General features: G+C 36.6%; 1 long non-coding RNA gene across 1 annotated transcript in view; it reads left to right on the forward strand.

The window, feature by feature from the left end:
- LOC127179786 (uncharacterized) overlaps positions 1-20,240 on the forward strand; it is a 105,635-nt gene that overhangs the window by 35,150 nt on the left and 50,245 nt on the right. The window contains exon 5 of the long non-coding RNA XR_007829553.1: positions 17,308-17,480. This is a non-coding gene — a long non-coding RNA (uncharacterized LOC127179786). The remainder of the gene's footprint in view (positions 1-17,307; positions 17,481-20,240) is intronic.

The following is a 20,240-nucleotide window of genomic DNA, read 5'->3' on the forward strand; positions in this document are numbered from 1 at the left end:
AATTACATGTAATGTCCAATACAGTTTTTCACTGTGTATAGTAGAGGAATTTACAGTTAACTATTTAACAGTTTTTTACTGTAGCATTTTTACAGTATTTTACCGTTAAATTCACTGACAGTTTTTTTACAGTGCACCCAGTTAAGGTGGGCATCAAACCAGTTGTGGATTTAATTCTAAAATAAACAAGTAGGAAACACTCTTTTTTTAATAATTCAAAAGTGATTCATCACTGACATATAACACAATGAATCTTTGCCTGTACTGAAGCTACTTTTATGTAGCACATACTTAAATGTATAACTGACCCAGGCAGTTTCACGAAAAAAAAACATGGCCGGTGACAACAATAAGGCATTCGCGGCCTGATTTGGACATGTCTTTGTGAAAGCCAACTGGTTTCCATCATTAATCATAGCAGAATTTCGACTTAGATGTCAAATGTAAACTAGGCCTTTGAAAGTGTTTTGTGTTTAAAAGCTTTCTTGCTCTTTCCAGAAGATGAAGTAACGGTTTTATCATAAACTCATTTTCCATGGGTCCATCAGTTTGTTTGGTGTATTCAAATGTAAAGTTAACAAGATGCTTCCAAGTGAAAAATTAAAAACATGCTTGAAATTACTTTGGTAACTTTTTAATTTAAGTCGCAAGACAGAGGAATAGTCATTAAATGCTGTCATGTTTATTTAATGACAAAGAAAGTTGCCTAGTGACCTTCTTTTGCAAAAGAATAATCTGTGAAGTTCTGATGGGAAAGTCGAATTGTGCACACATGCGCTAACTTTGCACCAAGCAGAATGATCAAAAAACATCAAAAAAGCGTTACTTCATTGCCAAGCGTCCCTCACTTCAGCAGGAGACTTCCCGAATTGGCAGTGTGAATGTTAGGGAAGAGGGGAGCATCGCTTTGTGGGAGCCCTTCGGTCAGAATTTGAGGCGAGAGCATCCGATAGGCAGATCGTGACCCTCCCTAGATGATTAGTACGCAGATCTCAGAGGACTATGGGAATGTTGGTCCCCAGTCTGGCGAATGATTTCCGTATAAATGCAATCCAACAATCCTTCACCGATGAGAGAGTGTTAATTAGAAGTCACTTTATTGTGCATTGTTCTGTGTTTCTGATCCAAGACGAAAATCTTGGCATGAGTGTGGTCTGGGTGAGGTCAAAAACTCTCTTTTTTCATGCATTTTTATGTGGCATGAGAAGATAAAAGTTCACACCAAGTACATTTACTTAAGCGTCTAAATTCTCTGTACTTTGTTTATTCAAAATATCAAAATATTAGTTTGTTATTCAACTATTGTTGTGGAATCTACTTAAAATTGTACCTTTTTTAGACATTAAGTTGTAATGTAAAAAGTTGTTTTGCTGCTAGTTTACCTAATTAAAAGCAAGGCATGTTTAGTTATATAGCACATTTCATGCATAATGGTAATTCAAAGTGCTTTACATAAAAAGGAAATAAATAATCATAAAAATAATTACAACAGTAATAAAATATTTAGAGCTGCCACACAATTGGTCGCAATTAATCGATTTGATATAAAAGTTTGTTTACATATTATGTGTGTGTACTGTGTATATTTATTATGTATATATAAATAGACATGTATACATTAAGGAAAAATATGTTAGATTTATATATCTTTTATATATAATATAAACTATATGCAGGTGTTTACATAAAAATACATACAAATATTCTTAGAATATTTACACGTGTGTGTATTTATATAAACATAACAAATATACACAGTACACACATAGTATGTACGAATATTTATAGTTATTTTTTATATTTTTATTTTTATATTTTTTATATTTAATATTTATTTATTTTGAATTGATTAATCATGACTTTTTTATTATTTAAAAATGTATTTAAAATTAATTAAATTGTTAAGAATAAAAACAAGGATATATAAATTAAAATCTATAGTGCAACACAATTCTTTAGTTTTTCACAACTTAAATTCATTGAATTAAATCCACTCACGTTTGAGAAATAGAAAAAATAATTGAATAAATTTTAATAATTTGTTCTTGCGTTATCTAAAACTGAACAGTGGAACTGTTGTTCTCAGCAGTATTTGTTTAGTATTATTTATATACTTTTATTGTATTTATTAATATTTTGAGTTGGCTTCTTTTATATAAATACATTTTTATTATATTTCTATTTAACTTTATTTTTAGATTTGGAAATATTAGAAAAACTTATTTTATTTCTATTAAAATAATTGAAATAACACACACACACACACAATTTTCCATCTAATATTTATATTTTATTTAAGCTTTATTTCAATGAATTAAAAAGCACTGGTTAATTTTAAACTGTCTGGAAAAACAGATTCACCAAAATAAAATGAATTAAATTTTATAGCTGGTTATATAAATCCCTGATTCATATTAAAGTTTGCATAAGACTAAAGACAGAGTGCTTTTACTCCACTACTGAAAAGTATATTTAAGTTAATAGTTTTTTTTTTTCTACTGATGTATGTGCTGTATCCAAAGGAAATTGTGTTTGTGTGTCCACATTTTTATTTTGTGCATAAATAATAAATAATGTACATATATTTTACTTCTCCCTACAGGACGGAAATCAAAAGCATTTAAGGCTCCACGTTGCGCGAATCACACATCCAACTGTAGGCCATTTTCTTAGTTCTGCGGGCATCACATTACCAGTAATAACATTTCTGGTGTAATCATGCATATATAGTTTTTCTTCCCTCAGACGGGATGGAGTTGTTGGAGCTAATATATTCAGAGTCAGACCAACTGCCGTTCGCAAAGGGAAAAAAAGAGACTTGGTTGAGTAACCGTAATAATTGGAAAATTATTTTGATAGCCTGAAACAATCTAATATATTACAGAATTTTATTAAAATAATATCAAATCAAATTAACTGCTATTCCATAATGAATTAGGTAACAAGGTAGGCAGATATTAATCGTCCTTCCCTCCCCGGGGGCCAAGAGAGGAACGAGGAAGAGGGGGTGGGGTTACCGAGCCGGCTTTTGCGGCTTGTTAGAAATCGGCAGAAAGCAGTTGGGAAACTCCTTCAGGAGATACACGTTTTGAAATACACGCTTTCTTCGGCAGTTAGCAGGAGCTTGGTTTTTCTGGAGGGTCTGCTGTGAAGCTCAGCGCATCAATGGCTGACTGTAGCCCCGCCCACATTCACTCGATCTCATAAATGATTGGCTGACGTAGTAAGGCCCATTCATAGGGCTAAACTCTCTAATAAACTTTGCTTCATCCCGTGGTGCTGCTTTAACCTGTTTAGCGCTGCCGCATAGGGGGCTTCAGACTATACATCTGGACTCTTGATTTTAATCAGCGCCAGGTCTCTCCTTTGAAATTGTAATCAGATGCTTTACTTGGCTATGCCAGACACATTTAATGTATCAGCCCCATGCCAGGTCCGTTCGTAACCTTGCAAGGCTCCTGTAATTTCAGCATGCCAATCAATTATAGCACATGTATGGTGCTCTTCCAGCAGAAAAACAAGCTGCTGCACATAGCATTCCAAACCATGGCACTATAATCTGGTTTTGCAGAACCTCTTATGGGGTTTAACAGACCTGATTGATTGGGGTGGGAGACTCCAGAGCCCCTGCGTTAGAAGGCAGCGAGGAACCACGGCCATGATGTCAAGCTATTTTAATGGAAGTGAATAATAAGACAGCAGAGCCAATAAGTGCCATTTGCTTGTAATCCCTTATACTGAATAGTCATGGGTAGGCATACGCTCTGTTCCAAAACCTAGCGAGCTGCCTTTAGAGGCAGCATTTTAAAGTGTCCTGACCTGAAGGCTGTTCCAAAATTATGCTGCCTGCTGAGATACTAATTTTGCTTAAATTCCAAGCCATAGCATGTATCCTTTTCACAGAAGGAAATCCCAGAATGCATTGCAGCACACCTGCATAGAGACAATATGATTTAAATCTGACATATCATGAAAATCTGACTTTTTCTATATTTAGGTGCTATAATTGCAGAGAGGAGACAAGAGAGCAGTGGATTTGATTTATATACTTTATTTTACGCCGCTGCCACACAGATCTAATGTAAACGTGATATCAGAAGTTTAAATATGGTGTAAAACACATGATTTCAGCACAACAGACAGAAAGGGGGTGGGGAGCATCAGCTCATTTGCAATTAAAGAGACATGCACAAAAACAGCGTGTTTCTGCTGTCATTCAAAATAGGCATTTATATAATAAATGATCTGTGGGGTATTTTGAGCTGAAACTTCACAGACACATTATGGGGAAACCTGAGAATTAGATTACATAAAAGGGCATAATACAGTAGGTCTCTTTTAAAGATTGTGGATAAGGTGAGACAAGTGGACATACATGGTTATATGCCACTCATTACTGAAAAGTGTGCAGTGTGTTTAAAAATAGATTATTTTACATCATATTTGTGTCTGCTAGGTACTTTTATGCTTAGAATATTAGAATATCATCAGTCTTGTTTAAACAGTAGAGCATGACATTAGCAACACCAAGGTCATGGGTTCAATTCCCAGGCAAAGCAGAAACTTGTGTACCTTGAATGCAAGTCACTTTGGGTAAGTGTCTGCCAAATGTCTAAATATAAATCATGCAGTTAAATTAGCAACATGCTGCTGGCAAACTCTTTAGAGATCAGTTGTTAGATGGATTACCAGAGCTGTTTGCTGCCTTTTTAGAGCATTCCAAATCTGTAACTTGTAAAGTTCCATGGTTATGATGCTGCCTTAGATGTAGGGGCAGCACATTAGGTTTTTGAAACCGAACTATGGTCTAATAATATGTATTGTTGGTCTAAATTCACTTTCAAGGGATAGTTTACCTAAAAATGTAAATTCTGTCATTAATTATTCACCCTCATGTGGTTCCAAACCTGTAAGGCCTTTGCTCATCTTCTAAACACAAATTAAGATATTTTGGATGAAAGCCGACGTTCTGATGTAGAACCTAGATGCGTTGCTGCTTGTTTGCAAGCAGAGGAATTGTTGAATAAAGTTGTTATTTTTGTTTTCTTTGCATAAAGAAAAGTATTCTCGTAGGTTCATAAAATTAAGGTTGAACCACTGATGTCACATGGGACTATTTTATCGATGTCCTACTACTTTTCTGGGCCTTGAACGTGGTAGTACCGTTGCTGTGTATGCAGGGTCAGAAAGCTCTCGCATTTCATCAAAAATATATTAATTTGTGTTCTGAAGATGAACAGAGGTCTTACAGGTTTGGAACAACATGAGGGTGAATAATTAATGACAGAATATTCATTTTTGGGTAGCTGTCCCTTTTAGTAGTGGCTCTACATTTTGACTGATGGCTTGACGGGAGTTTCTGGCTTTTTGCTGGCCCAGACTGCAGATGTGGATGCTGTGACTACAACATCTGGTTCTTAAAAGCACCTTTCACCTTTGGCGGTCATTCAGATCCAGCTGTATATTCTGTATTTAATATTCATCATAATTATTACTGCAGTATTCTACATTATTTTGAATATAAGTATTCAGTATTGATTATTATACATACACTATTGTTCGAAAGTTTGGAGTCAGTAAGATTTTTTTGTAAGAAGTTAATACTTTTATTCATCAAAGGAGCATTCAATTTATCAAAAGTGAGTAATGAAAATTAATAAAGTGCTATTTCAAATAAATGCCATCTGTTTCTGTTAATCAAAGAATCCAGAAAAATAATCATATGATGGTTTACACAAAAAATAGAAGCGCAACTTTTTTCTACATTGATAAGAAATTCTGATTTCTGAAGGATCATGTGACACTGAAGACTGGAGTAATGACTGCTAAAAATTCAGCTTTGCCATCACAGGAATAAATTACATTTTAAAACACGTTACCCTGGACCACAAAATCAGTCTGAAGTCACACTGGTATGTTTGTAACAATAGCCAACAATACATTGTATGGGTCAAAATGATCATTTTCTGTTATGCCAAAAATCATTAGGATATTAAGTAAAGATCATGTTCCATGAAGATATTTTGTATATTTCCTACCTTAATACGTATAAACCTCTCAATATTTTGATTTTTTTTTTTGCACCCTCAGATTCCAGATTTTCAAATAGTTGTATCTCAGCCAAATATTCTAACAAATCCTAACAAATCATACATCAGTAGAAAGCTTATTTCAAATGAAAGCATACATTCAGCTTTCATATGATATATAAATCTCAGTTTAAAAAAATTGACCCTTATGACTGGTTTTGTGGTTCAGGGTCGCATATTTTAAAATAGAAAACAGTTATTTTAATCGTATTTCTATCATGACAACTCTCTGGAGATTTTAGCATCGTAATGAATATGACAAATTTAATGTATTTGGTCTTGGTGGAATAGATCTGCTACACTATTGATTTGCTGCTGTTGTTGTAGATTATTGCTGCTGCTGCTGCTGCAAAGCAACTGCAGGAACTTGCCTCTGACAATACATACAGTGATAACAACTGTGATAGTGTTGTGAGCATTTAAGACGTACTGCTGCCGCACAAATATATAATATAAGCATATATAATAACCCGTAGCAGATCTATACAGGTGGAGCTGGGGAGGTGGAGGGTTTCGGAGGAACTCTGAAAGCACACTGCAATTTGCTCTAGTGAATGCTAACCAGCCATTTAAATGTAAAGCAGCAAGCTCATTGGCTGCGTATGCAACACGAACCAATCACATTGTGCCAAGTAGTTTAATGCTGTGAATATTCTCAGCTTGCGTTAATGACCTATCAGCCTGGACCATCTAGAGTTTCATGACAGAACTTGGCATTTAATTGTTTTTGCTGAATTTTGTAATCTAATAAATGAAGCCTTGGTAAGCATAAGACATATTTAAAAACCTCACTGACCCCAACCTTTTAAATGGTATTAATAAATCCTAAATATTACAGTCATACTTCTACGGAAGTCCTGCACCTGTAAATGATATGAATGATGCTTTTCTAGGAATTTCTATTCATAAAACTGGCATAAAACGTGGGTGCACTAATGTTTAAAAGTGAACTGAGCACTTATTCACATAACAGTAAGTGTGCTTTAGATAAAAGAGAGCACTACTGTAGAAAGATTACTCACTAACCTGATGAGACCAGAGTGCACTTGTGTCACTTTGACACATCTGTGCATTCCACCACTGCGATAAAAAAAAATTTCACGCTAGATGCCTAGTGCAAGACTTTTCAAAACTACATGCGTGGTTCATGATTGATACGTCTCCACCGTGGGCAAATGCATCTCTGTGTGAATGAAGACGCGAATCGAAAAGAAAATACGGTCCCTTTTTGGCACAGGAATCGGCACCCTTGACACCTATGCGGCTCGCCCTACCTGACTTGGAAATGAAAGGGAAAACATTTTTTATTTTTAATTACTAATTATTTTGAGGGTTTTATGGCTTTATTTTGGCTGTCACAGTCAGTGGGGAGAGAAGGATTAGGGTCCTTAGGGGGGAAGAGGAAGGAGATGAGAAGCAGGCAGAGGAGGACAGCTAATTTTTGATCCAAGGGGTGCTTTGCAGGCCAGGGGGGTGACAGCTGCACTGTCTTTAGCCCGGATTTGAATTTGAATTCTATCTAACGATGCAGCGACGCACGGACTTGGCAGGGCAGTCTGGTAATCTTCTTGACACAAATGCCTGGGCTTTTCTTGTGTGCCCTCACAGAGATTTGAGTAATTAAAGTTAAATTGAAGGAATAAAAAATATCCTTCTTGTACTGAGGCTGTCTTGCTAATGCCAAGTGTGAATAGTCAGGGTTGTCCTTAGAACTATAATCCCAAATGCTATTTCTCCTGTAACGTGGAACTGCCATATTTTTTTTCTTTTTGGTGAGCTCCAAAAGACAGCGATAAGGGACGGCCGCCACGCTTTCATCTTACAGGCATCTTTTGGAGTGGTGGAAAAGCGAAAAGAAAAATGAAAGTTGAAAATGTTAGTGGTCGTGAAATATTGCTCATACCTAGTGGGATTGTGTAGAAATGTAGAAAACAACTCTGGTGATGAAGCTTTAATATTTTCTTGGATTTTTAGATGCTTGTAGACTATCATTTATATCTGTAATTCAACAGTTGTTTTACAGCTGAAATTGCATTTTTAAATAAACAAGGCCCACTTTCTTAAACATAAATTATTTCTAAACCAACACTAAATAGAAAATCAACATTAGCAGATGAAGTCTAGGCTCTGTTTGATTGATGCAGATTTCATGCAAAGCTGCACAGATCAATTAAACTTTATTAACTGCATATTATTTTGGTAAAATAATATTTACACAATGTGTGGAGGCTGGGCCTGTGAGACAGGAAGTGCCGAACCATTCAAAGGGAAGAGAGAGAGTACTTTAACACACCCACATCACATACAGTATTTTAATACACGCTCCACACTCTCTGAACGCTTTTACACACACATCATATTCCGAGAACGCTTTAACCATTTGCCTCAAATGCACTGTAAAAATACTATAAAACGTGTTTCTCGCACACACAAAGTTCTGTAACACATGCTTCTGAAAAAAACTAAAAAATACACACACTCGTATATCACACGCTGGGGATGTTTTAATAACTGCTCCACATAGCTTAAAAACCTTTAATGCTCACCGCACGACGGGAATACTTTAACACACACCTTACTTACCCAAACAGCAGACCAGGACTAGTTGCCACTCCACTACTGTATATCTTGTGGTTTCAAAATTTTTCATTAATACTAGGTTGAAGCAAGTTTACAAATTTTATTTTATTATTTTATTTTATTTTATTTTATTTTATTTTAATTAAATTTTATTTTTTGGGCCAAGATTCAAACTGAAACTGATTTTTAAAAATTAACCTACATTTTATTCACCAAAATAAAAAGCGTGACATCTAGCCTTGGTATTTTTTGAAAAACAAAATCTTTACTGTACAACATAATGGTATCACTTTCACACCTTAATGTTCATTTATACAAAGGTTGCAGGTTCAGTCCTATTACCACAATCATTTCATTTGGCACTGTGCTTGTAGTAAATGCAGATGTGTGAATTAATTATACACTTATATAAGCCTAATGCATAAAGACCTGGTTTGCAAATGCAGAGGCCGCACTCTCAATTGCATATGTGGCCTGGTAAGTATGTGCTTTCACAATCATTTTAATCACAGGTTAAAACAAGCCTTTAACCACAGGTTGATTCGATGTGCTGTATTTGCAATAAACATACAAGTATGAGTAATGAGAGAGTTGTGTTGAGCCAAATGCGAAGAACCTGGGGAAGGAGAACTTTTAATTGGAAATCTGGCACCAGGTGAATCACTTTCAGTAGAAGCGTTTACTCACCAGGGCTCAGGCGTTGTAGTTAAAATACACTTGACTTTTCAAAAGGGCGCTTTAGTCATTGAGGATGTTGTTAGCTAATGCAGGTCCAGATCTCAGATGAGGGCTTTCTAGAAATGTTTCACTATTGTTAACCAAAAAGTGACGTTATAAGCAGTTAAACTGTGCATGGGAGTGTGTGTGATAAGTGTATGTTTGTGGCTTGTGGATTTCAAAAAGGTGTGAGTTCAGTCCCATGCACATGAGCCCCAAACTGTGAAATGACTGTGCATATGGCACTTAAGGTGGGTTCATGTAGTAGGTTTGTGTCATTTTGAAGTTTCTGTATGCAGATGTAAAGGTTACATGCGAAAAATCTGAAGTTAGTTACTTCATGGGAAATGATCACTGATACAGTGTTAATGCCAAAGGGCACAGTATGTTTCACAGTACTTTCACTTTACAAATTCGCTTCCAAATTCGGCAGAAAATTCGGCATTTCACATCCGGAAGCTGCAGGAATAGCTCACCAGCAGGTGGCGCAAGCAGCTGTTGATAAAGGCCAAGTCGACCAGTAGTAACGCAATTCATTCGTTCACAAAAACGTATTTGCAGAAATGGAGCAAGCGCTAAGTAGAAGTTATGATTAACAGGGCCAGTATCAATATGCTAAAAAGCTGTGTTTACGTTTAATTCAACATTGCTGCTACTCGTTTCCCCGTAGAAAACATGTAAGCAGCTTTCTCTAACACAAAGGAGATTATACTGTTGTTTTATCCGACACTGACGTACACAACTAACATTACATCTGATGAAGACATATATTGCTTTTGAATACTTAGTTTCCTTAACTTTGTATCATGGCTTGTGATGCTTTGCTGTAAATACTGGGGTTTCCCTCATACATCACACTCTGGGATTCCCCAACAACGCAGGAAGTGCCTCAGTGAACTAATGCAGTGATATAAGACCTCAAATCTCAGAATACACTTTATTGGTGATGTGAACTATGTAGACTACAGTTAAGCAGATGTAGAATGTGAATGAATGCGCAAGGTTTCATGCTTTTTCTGTAAAAAAAAAAATTAAAAATCTTCATGCGGCTCAGTGGGCTCACACAATAGCCATTAAAAGACCAAACTCATAATAAACCGACCTCACTGATGATGCAAACTATATACAGGCAGATGAAATCAGAATATGAATGCATGCAAACATGCAAACATGCAAAACTGCATGTTAAACATATCTCCCATAAAGGAACCATAAGGTTTTTTTCTGACATGTGGATGTGATTCTCTTAAATCTCTGATGAAATCAGTCGGGTTTTCTCTGTATTAGAGCCGTTTTGAACTGAATGTACAGACAGCATCTCTGTCACTGCCTCTCTGACTGGAGTGCAGGAGTCAGGAGTGGGCGCGGGCGCATCAGGTGCAACCATCAAATATATCTCAATGAAAGCTGGCGTATTGGCATGTTGTTTGTTTCTACAGCAAAAAAAAAAAATCCATATCTTTGCCATATTTATTCACCCTCATGTTGTTTCAGAAGGAGAAATTCTGAGCACTCTGTGAGAAATTGTGTGAAAAATTGTTATTAGTGGTTTAATGGATCACACAGCTCGGATCATATTACAATTTTTGAGTCACGGATTGGATCGAAAAAATACAATGTAACTTTGCTTTCCAATAAGCTAAGTACTTCTTCGATACCACATGAATAAACACAAATGAACAGCCAGTAAAAAATAAGAACAAATACAATAAATATAAGTATAGATAAATACAACAGAGCAAAGTTACTAAAATTTAGGTCTAACAGTAGTATTCAGGTATAGAAATAGTGTTCACTGTATAAATTAAATATAGATTGATCTTTGGTAAAGCTGTGTTGTTTGATTAGTATTAATGACAGCAGAAGATATTTATAGGCTGCTGTCTCTTAAAGGAGAAGTTCACTTCCAGAGCAAAAATTTTCAGGTAATTTACTCACCCCTTGCCATTCAAGATGTTTATGTCTGTCTTTCTTCAGTCATAATTGTTTATTGTTTACAGTCAAAATTGTTTTTTGAGGAAAACATTTCAGGATTTCTCTCCATATGATTGACTTCTATGGTGCCCCTGAGTTTGAACTTCCAAAATGCAGTTTAAATGCAGCTTCAAAGGACTCTAAATGATCTCAGCCGAGGAAGAAGGGTCTTATCTAGCGAAACGATCGGTTATATTTAAAAAAAAACAATTGACAATTTATGTACTTTTTAACCTCAATTGCTCGCTCTGCGTGAACTTTGTGTATTCCGGTTCAAGTCAGTTAGGGTATGTCAAAGTACTGACCCTGTGTTTGTGCAAAGTGAATGTGCAAAGAAGATCAAACGCCTTTTTGCAAAAAAAGGTAAAATAGTGATGTAGGATGATTATGAAGTTGTAGAAGAAAATGAGATGGGAGTTTTTCAACCTACCCTAACTATCATGAACTGGAATACACAGAATACACACAGAGCTAGACAATTATTATTATTGAATAAATTATCTATAAATTTTTATTCTAGAAGTGACCTTCTCCTTTAAGACCTGATGAACAGATCCAATTTAATGATACAAATCCAATTTCTTTCTTAGCTCTTTTTTTATTCATTTTAGGCATAACCGACTGTGTTTGCCAGAATGATTGTTGAGATGGGTATTTTTGTCATACTTTTCTGTGTATGTGTCTGTTGACTTTAGCAATCTTTGTTGCATTATGTGCCAATGGTAACCATTCAAAAATGGGGAAACAGCATTTTTCACGTTTTTTCTCCAAAGTTTCCATGCCTGTAACTTAAGAAGTATTAGATATATCTTAATGCTTTTTTAGATATTGGGTCTTAACAAACTTTCCATTTGGCATCTGTATTTTTAAGGCCCTATATGGTTTGGTTCCAGAGATATTGGAATTTTAATATGGCTCCAGATGTAAATCATTAAAATGTACTCATTTTTAATGGACAAAAACCAAACGTGGGTCAGTTTGCAAAAATATGATACTATTTTCTTTTAAAGGGGAATGTCTGAAGAACAAATATTTTTGTAACTACAGATATATCTTGTTTCCTTCTGTCAAGACAACTGCTTTGAACATACCTGTCTGAGTGCCATAAATATTCTTTTTCCAAAGTTTGCATGCTTATAACTCAAGAAGTATTAAAGATACTAAGAAGTGCAATATGATTTTTAATTCTAGTTGTTAATAAACTTTTTTTTTATAAACTTATTTTATCTAAAGAGTAATGTCTGTAGATGAAATAATGTTAAAATAAATCAAAATGAGTGAGTGATCTTACTATGATATAAAAACTTTTTTCTGTCATATTCTCATGTTCAGCATTTGAAGTTACTGCAAGAGTGTGTGTGTGTGTTCACCAGTCATGCACATTCCAGGCCGCCCACAGCATATGCTGCACATCCACACCGCAATCTCTCATGCATGATGTTTCTGAGCAATGTGGTGCAAACGGACACCCCAACTTAAGAGCGCATTGGTTTTCATAACAGCTTTGCTCATACTTGGTAAATATAAGAGGAATTAAGTTCTCCAGCTGCCATCTGGGTTATCATAATAGAATAAAGACCGGCAAGAAATTAACCTGCGTCTGAAACGCGGACATGTTGACACGCCTCAAGTGGAGTAGCCGCGTTTCGATTTAAGAGAGAAAGTTCCGAAGAATAATATGTCATAATGGAAATCACGCAGCCTTCAACCTGATTCTTACCTGAGACACCTTTTTCCCTTTAAGTTTACAGGGGCCTATTGCCTGGGGCATAATACCTCTGAAATTACTGCATAGCTGTCTTCTCAGTAACCACAGAATGGAGAAATGTGGGAGGCTGGGCAACAAGACGTGCATTGTAACCCCTTCAATAGCTCAGCACCTCCTGTGTCACAGCGCACAAAAAAGGACAGCGCTATGAGTGTGTGTGTGTGGAAAGAGGCCCAAGGTTTACCTGGTCTGCGGCTGTAGACACCACGGCAGCCAAGAAGCATCAGGAGGCAACGGAGCATGACAGGCCCCACATCAAAGCGCAAGCACCACACCTTGATCCAGACCCCCCACCCCACGCCCCACGCCTCCTCCCGTCAGGACACACCTGACAGAGGGGCCACCCCGCGCCTTCAAAGACAGACTGAGAGACACGAGACACAAATAAACGTCTAGACACTTTCTCTTACAGTGACCTAATGGTGTGGAATTTTTGCTCTCTTTGCACCTTATCTTTGTCGAGAGGGTAGAAACAACGTGATTGATTTGGGAAGTGTCAGAAGACTCCGGGATTTTTTTTTCTCCCCCCACCCTCTGAGACGAACAATTGAATTGCTAATGTGCTAGAGGGGTGAAATCTCTGTGTGCGGGTAATTTGAGTAAGAAACGTAGCTTCAAATATATACATGTACACACACCGCTGGCTTAGCCTAAACAAATCAACAGCATTTGTGGTAAAAAAATAAAAAATAAAAAAAAAATGCAAAAACCTTTCAACTTCAGTGTGACCATTTCAATTTTGTAATAAATGTGCAAGGAATTTGACGTAATCTGTAAACTTTTTAAACAGAGAAACCTCGCAGGAATCACATAAGTTTATTTACCCAAAGAGACAGTTGAGTCAGCTTTACAGCTCAAATAATTGTTTTAATTCACTTTCATGCTTTTAAAACCTCTGGAACATTGGCTCTATTTACTTTATTTCTAAATGCATTACTGTAACCACAGTTTTGCTTTTTAAACAAAAACACTGAGGGACAAATCAAAATTATTTTCTGTGGTAATCAATGTTATGCCACAAATGCTGATAGAGCTTAACCCTGCTGAACTTGGAGTTTTTTTTTTTTTTTTAAGATGTCTAAACCATATTCATCAGACATGTAAATGTGGTTTAAACATCCTCAGACAAAACATGAAAACAGTTTTCTGTCCTCCTACATTCAAAAACTTCTAAAAAAAAACATTTGGCTTAATTTCCTGTGCTGTAGCTTATTTGAATATATCCACTGATCTAAATGGCTCACAGGCTTGGATCAGAATGTTTTCAATACATACCTGTCTGGAGTAATTAATTATGTTTGTTAAAGCCTTCAGCCAAAAGCGCTTTTTTTTTTTTTCGTTCAGACGTTTGCTTGTCTTAGCACCTCCCGCCACCCAGTGTTAGGAGACAGATTTAATTGCCACATGAAAGCCACAAAAAAGAGAGCTCAGTCTCCTCATAAACAGAAGCCACACCTAGCAGGGGAATAGTTTCACCTTTGAAAAAACGCTGTCCACACTGTAATTAAAGAGAAAGGGTTCCACAGAGTAATCTGACTTTATACTGCTGACTGCTGATGGAATGATGTTCAACCAAGAATGCTAATAAGTCATTCCTGGCCAAAATAATGAGGACATGGTTATTTGCTAGATCCCCCATAATTAAATATGAAAACCCTTCATTTCTCTTCATACACCAAAACACTGGGTCATTAGAGAGTCGTTGTGGGTGATGTGGACAATCATAAAGTCAATCGTTTATTGTTTTATATAGCTTCTGTAGTAACTGGTAGTGCGTTGTGGTACACTGAAAAAAAAAAAAAAAACTTTCTTGTTTTTCAGTTAAAATGTCTAAATATCCTTAAAACAAGATACATTTATTTGAGAAGCAACACTAAGACTTGTGTCGTGTGGAAATGCATTTAATATGAGTATGTCTTGTTTTACTGTACTGGCAGATTTGGATTTATTTATTTTTTTATTTAATTTTTTTTTTTTTTTTTTTTACAAAAAGTGCCAATACAGTAAGACAAAATTGACAAAAAGTCAAAAGTCTTAAAGGGATAGTTTACCCAAAAATGAAAATTCTGTCATTAATTACTCACCATCATGTCGTTCCAAACCTGTAGGATCTTTGTTCATCTCTGGAACACAAATTAAGATATTTTTGATGAAATCCAAGAGCTTTCTGACGCTGCACGGACAGCAACAGTACTACCATGTTCAAGGCCCAGAAAGGTAGTAAGGACAATGTTAAAAAAAATAGTCCATGAGACATCAGTGGTTTAACCGTAATGTTACGAAGCTACCAGTGATGAGAATAATGGCGTCATCCGAGTAGGCTCTCTCTCAGTCATAGGGCCTGCAAAGCTGTGCATCGCATCATGTTGCGTTCTTCTTCTAAGGTAAATTCTGGCTTATTCCTCTCAGAGTGTCTTCTTCCAGAAACGATAAGTAGCTGAGATAAACTTGATGAATGTTCACATTATTTACGGAGGTGATGTGGGCGTTAACCTACATGCCCCTGCGTCTCACGTGGATGTTTAAAATTTGAAAAGCAGAGCTGATTGTGGGAATGATTACATTAGAGATAGACGTTTATACGGGAAAAACTGGAACTCGCGTCGGTATCATACAGAGTGCTTTATCAGAGAATATTTGAAGAGTTCCAATGCAAAAGCCTCTAAAAACCATCTTGGTCAAAAATGGGATAACGATGCTGAATGAATGCTCTCCACATGTAGTATATGTTCATCAAGTACTTTCACTTAAAATGCACTAAATCCCAGTCTCAACCCATTCAGAAGTACCAGTACTTACATAGAAACCTATACATAGTATCCAGAAAGAAATGCTAATTAAAAAAAAAAAAGTCAGACGTACTTAGAGGCTTTTGCATCTATACTATTCATTTGTTTTTGATGTGACTTCATTTAAAAGTCATTTAAAAGACATGTGAAGCTTTCTATACATATAATTCTCATGTCTGTGAGGCAGGTATTTAGAGATTCAGGTTGTTTTATTTACGCGTCTATGAAGAGTGGTGACTGAGACCGAGACGGCAAAGAGCGCACCCTGTAAATTTTCTTTATTTTGCAAAAGCACATTGTTTTGTTGTTATTAAATAAAAGTAGACCATTTACCTTCTTATCTGTTCGATCAAAAATGACAGTATTTTTATTTCTTTTCGCGGTCATCGAGAAAAAAAAGAGACAGAACGCACTGGTGAATGCACTTCAACCCCAGAGGGTTAACAGTGTCGCCACAGGATGTTTTTCATGTCCGCAGGTTGAAGCGACCCCAATAACGTGATATTTAGCACCTGGAATGTGTCTCTCACTTTGTCCCACAGCAACATTAAAATAGTGTAAATGAGTGTACAATGTTTTATTCATTTAACATATTTAACATTGGGGGCATCCAACTGATTTGACATATTTGAACATTTTTTTAAAAAGTAACTTTCCCTGGTAATTAGTTACTTATATAATGATCAGTTTATAACTAATTACTTTTTTAAAGTAACATGCTATGAGAATACTTTTTGTGTGTAAAGAAAACTAATGACTTATTCAACAATTTCTTCTCTTCCCTGTCAGTCTTCAAAGTCAGTTTACCGTTGCTGTCTGTGCAGGGTCAGAAAGCACTCAGATTTCATCATAAATATCTTAATTTGTGCTTCGAAGATGAACAAAGCCCTTACGGGTTTGGAACGACATGTGGGTGAGTAATAGATGTTTTTTTAAAAGATAATTTAACTGGAAAACTGTTAAGACTAGTAATAACATAATTTTTTGCAATGTAGCAACACCAAGTTCACGGGTTTGATTCCCACAGAACAAAGGTTTATACCTTGAACGCACCTTAAGTTGCTTCAGATAAAATCGTCAAGCAAATGCTTAAGTGTAATTGTCAAGTCTGATCAGACGTCTCAAATTTAAACGTTTCACAATGGGCAGGACAGTTGTTAAGAATATTAAAACCCACCAAAGTGCTGTGATAAAGGGTAAATATTGCCGGATTTACTGCTAAAGTTCTGATAACCCTGCTTTATCACCTTTTGTGCAGGACTCTTCATAAGACTGATTGATGATGACTACCTTGCTCTTATCAAACCATTTCTTTTCCTTAAGACTTCTCTTAGGAACTAACCCTAGATGCTCTGTAATACAATAGAGATTTCCTGCTCTCTTTGTCCAGGGGATTGTGGTATGCCAGCGGAGGGCATGTGTGAACGGAGAGGGCAGGGGAACATGAATAGGTCTGCTCTGCTGGGATTGGCACTCCCCGGCTCTGCGGTGGAATAAAAGCGACGGTGAGGATTAGAGGAGAGTTCCTCAGCTTGCGGGATAAGCTGATCTTCCACACTTCAGGTAACATTTTTTTTTAAATGGGGGGGCTTTGGAGAAATAATGTGAGACATAGCTAAAGAGGCAATCTGGTTTTCTAAAAAAAGAGAATGTTTAAGTTTAGGCTTAGAACACAATGTGTCTGACCGCTGAGCTTGGTCAACGCCTGCAGGAATGAGATCTAAACCATGATTGGGACCTGAGGATGACAGGCAGAATTTAATGTTAATGTCGCTGAGACTTTATTTAAGATTATATTAGTGACACAGGGTCATATAATCTCTAAGAGGATGAATACATTCAAACGGAGAAGACAAGATAGAGAATGTTCCTCCATGAAAGGCTTCCAAAGCCAATACTGTTTCAAAAGGGCACAGTAGCTGCAACCAGTTCCAATCTAAGGGATCAGATTGCTATCTGATCAACTATGCACTTGGCCACATAAATGCATCTTTGCAATGATAATGGCCTCGCACACTCTGCAAGTTTCAGAAGTGAAAACTGCTCTTAAATGTGGGAATAAGTCCCATGAATTTCATTCCATGTGTGTACTCAACAGCAGTCACTCCCGCATTTGTAACCATAGCAACATTTTGGCATCTTGCGTGAGTGAATAAGAATTTAGCCATTTGGTATCTACCATTTTTTGGCTGAAGACTCTTTTTGTCTGTCGATTTTAAATAAACTACCGCTGATAGACGTGCTGTGTTTTGTTTATGCTTGGGAGGCTGCTTTAGAGAGCGCTGTCTTGCAGTGTTGCCATGTCTTCATATTTACAAGCACTTTTAGGCATGTTGTTTGGTCTTAGCTCATAAAGCAAGGCATTTTATGGAGCTGATAAAGTGGTCTGTTGCGGATATGAGATATATTATTTTTTGGTGTTATAAAACAAAGCATTTGGGTGTTTGGGTATGTACTGTGGAGTATTTCTGTAAATGCAATTGTCACTACCTGTATTTCTTGGGAGTTAATGCAGTTGCCGAATTTCGGTTGTCACTCCTGTATTTTAGTGAATTATGTGTGTACAGAATGCGATTAAGGAGTAAAAGGTGAACTGACAACCGAATTTAGGTGCACTGTGTATGTGGTCAATATGAATGTGTTTCCTAAAGCTTGGAAGTTACATTTTCTGTTGCCACTCTTTATGCCCCATATGACAAGTGTTTGAGTTTTGCAGTTGCTAATCTTTTTTTTTCATTACCATAAACACGTCCAAGTGTAAATACCCTTTACCATTGTTTCTAGACTGTTTTGATGCATATTGCACAAAAAAGCCAGTACCAGTCTGATTTGCTAGCTTTTAAGCAGTTTACAGAAGTCAGGGAGTCAAGTTTTTATCAAAGTTGGGCTACAACTCGGAACACTATTAGTTGGATTTGCTAAAGTTAGCAAAGTTTGTACTATTTAATCTTACAAGGAGTCTTGCTTGAGACGTAGTAGGAAGTAAACAAAATATCTGTGTGTTGTAGTTGAGACAAGTCAGAGTCAAGAGACCACAAGAGGTTTGAATTAGGTCAAGACCGAGTCCTCGTGCTTCCGAATCAAGATATTTTTTGATCTTGATTCGGAAGTGTCTGGTTCCAAGACCATATTTTCATCTTGGTCTTGGTCTTGGTCTTTTTATTAAAGGAGTAGTTCATTTCCAGAACAAAAATTTACACATAATGTACTCACCCCCTTGTCATCCAAGATGTTGATGTCTTTCTTTCCTTCTTTTGAGGAAGACGTTTCAGGATTTCTATCCATATAATTGACTTCTATGGTGCCCCCGAGTTTGAACTTCCAAAATGGAGTTTAAATGCAGCTTCAAAGACCTCTGAACGGTCCCAGCCGAGGAAGTGAGACGATCTTATCTAGCGAAACGATCAGTTTCTATCATTTTCTAAAAGAAATTACAGTTTACAGTTTAACCTCATACACTGGTCTTGTCTAGCTTTCAGTAAACTCTGTATTCCGGTTCTTGACAGTTAGGGTATGTCAAAACTCCCATCTCATTTTCTCCTCCAACTTCTGGGAGTTTTTCCTACCGTAACTGTCTTAAACTGGAATACACTGAGTTCACGCAGAGCTAGACAAGCTGCATTTAAACTTCATTTTGGTAGTTCAAACTCGGGGGCACCATTGAAGTCCATTATATGGAGAGAAATCCTAAAATGTTTTTTAAAAAACATAATTTCTTTATGACTTAAGAAAGAAAGACATGAACATCTTGGATGACAAGGGGGTAAGTACATCATCTGTACATTTTTGTTCTGGAAGTGAACTACTCTACTTGGGAGCATGTGGATTGAGTCTTGAATTCTCTTTTAGTCTCTGTCTTGAGTTAAAGGGATAGTTCACCCAAAACTGAAAATTCTGTCTTAAATTACTCACCCTCATGTCGTTCCGAACCAGTAAAATCTTTGTTCAACTTCAGAACACAAATTAAGGGCCAGAAAGGTAGTAAGGACGTTGATAAATGTCCAAGCAGGGTCAGAAAGCTCTCAGATTCCATCAAAAATATCTTAATTTGTGGGTGAGTAATTAATGACAGAATTTTCATTTTTGGGTGAACTATCCCTTTAAATTTGACTTTTTTTTTTTTTCTTGGTCTTGACTCGGACTACCTCTTTAATATAACCTCTCCCATTTAACTTTAAATGTATCCGCCCCTAAGTAGTGACTTCACATATTAATAAAACAGCCTTTTCTTGTCTAAGTGCCTTGAATAAGTTGCACCAAGCTATTTAGGATGGAGGATGGTGTAGGAAGTAGTGAGTAGTGCAGTCTGTGGCTCTTTTTTGC

This window comes from Labeo rohita, chromosome 17 (assembly GCF_022985175.1).
Source record: "Labeo rohita strain BAU-BD-2019 chromosome 17, IGBB_LRoh.1.0, whole genome shotgun sequence".
Taxonomy (NCBI): Eukaryota; Metazoa; Chordata; class Actinopteri; order Cypriniformes; family Cyprinidae; genus Labeo; species Labeo rohita.